The 1,955-nt window shown below is 48.4% G+C and overlaps 1 protein-coding gene across 1 annotated transcript in view; it reads left to right on the top strand.

Moving 5' to 3' along the window:
* SFPQ (splicing factor proline/glutamine-rich) overlaps window positions 1-1,955 on the top strand; it is a 17,515-nt gene that overhangs the window by 359 nt on the left and 15,201 nt on the right. The window lies entirely within an intron of this gene.

Raw genomic sequence — 1,955 nt, 5'->3', positions numbered from 1 at the left:
AATCGAACCTGGGACCTTTCAGTCCGCAGGCTGATGCTCTATCCACTGAGCCAAACCGGTTAGGGCTGTAGGCAATCTTAACATCTAAACTGTGCAACACAAGTTATGAATAGGAGAATGTGAGAGCCCTGGACGATGTGGCTCAGTTGATTGGAGTGTCCTCCCATGCACCAGGAGGTTGCAGGTTTGATCCCGGTTGGAGCAGGAGACAACCCGTCAATGTTTCACTTCCATCTCTCTCTCTCTTTCTCAAATCAATAATAATAATAATAAAAAGTTAAAAATGTGAGAGTGAAAAAGTAATACATTCAATGGTCTGGAGCTTTTTTTTTAAATATTTTATTGATTTTAGAGAGGAAGAGGGGGAGAGAGAGAGAGAGAGAGAGAGAGAGAGAGAAACATCAATGAGAGAGAATCATGGATCAGCTGCCTCCTGCACGCCCCACACTGGGGACTGAGCCCACAACCCGGGCATGGGCCCTTGACCGGAATCGAACCCGGGACCCTTCAGTCCGCAGGCTGACGCTCTATCCACTGAGCCACACCAGCCAGGGCGGTCTGGAGCTTTTGATGAAGTCAAAGAATCAGTTATTATGATCAAACAGTAGAGATTCTTTTTTTATATATATATTTTATTGATTTCTCTACAGAGAGGAAGGGAGAGGGATAGAGAGTTAGAAACATTGATCAGCTGCCTCCTGCACACTCCCCACTGGGGCTGTGCCCGAAACCAAGGTACATGCCCCCGACCGGAATCGAACCTGGGACCCCTGAGTCCGCAGGCCGACGTTCTATTCACTGAGCCAAACCCGCCAGGACGAGACAGTAGAGATTCTTGAAATAGAGATTTTAAAGATGGAATACTTACTGGCAATAACAAACACAACGGTGACCTTTAGAGCAGTTGTGGGGTTGGAGCGGCTGATAAAGGATGGAAGGAAAGGTTGTTGGAGGTGAAGAGATAAAGAATTGACAGAGTATTGGGTGGTCATCCACATAGACGTTGGATGATGAACAGAGAGGTGGAAAGGAAGACAATAAGCCATGAGCTAAAGAGCTAAATTTTTTTGTGTGTGTGTGCACCGTTCCCGGAGGTACTGCAATACCGGGTCAATGCGTGGAGTGGACGGAGCAAGCTCCTATTCCATCTCCCTTCTCCAAAAATCCGTTTAATATATTGTCCTCGGATAGAGGACGGATCGGTTATTAAACTGACAAGAACAGATAATACACTTGATCTTAGCCAAAAGGCTGGTAAGCGATAAGAGCGAACACTGAGGGAGGAATGACCCACCAAAAGCTCCTTAGATGACAGTAAGATCGCGTGTGAAATCGGTAAGATTTGATTTTTCTTATTTCACTGGCCCAACACAAGGTAGATTGCAGGCACTTAATTTATGCCTTTGAACCAGAGAACGTTCTTTCAGGGAAAGGATAACAATAGACCGCTTCCGGGGCAATCGAGAAAGAAAAGGGCCCTTATCTTTCCCCTGGAGCTGATAGAGCCCTTACTATTTGCTTTCCTGAGAAAATTGGTCTGGCGAACCCATTCAAATTTCTCCCAGCAAATCATAGTGGCCTACAGTCAACTCCTTTTCCGCTCATTGGCCAGCTGGAAACTTCAGCTACGCATTCCTCCCGCCTCTCACCAAGAAGCCAATAGAAGAGACTAGCACTCGGTAAAATAGCGTCATCAAACACGGCACTTACAATTGGCTACCGGAGCTACCGATCAAGGGGTGGGCGGGGCCCGCTCAGCCGGCCTATATAAGACGAGGACAAAGGCGGCACGCAGCCTGTGTCATCCGCCATTTTGTGCGAAGCAAGGTGGCATCCACATTCCCTGAGCGACTTCTTCGCTTCTGCCTCGACCGCCCCTTGACCACAGACATGTCTCGAGATCGGTTCCGGAGTCGCGGCGGTGGCGGTGGCGGCTTCCACCGTCGCGGAGGAGG

Source organism: Myotis brandtii, unplaced genomic scaffold (genome assembly GCF_000412655.1).
Source record: "Myotis brandtii unplaced genomic scaffold, ASM41265v1 scaffold274, whole genome shotgun sequence".
NCBI lineage: Eukaryota > Metazoa > Chordata > Mammalia > Chiroptera > Vespertilionidae > Myotis > Myotis brandtii.
Note: the sequence above shows the minus strand (reverse complement) of the source record. Positions and strands in the feature narration are given on the sequence as shown.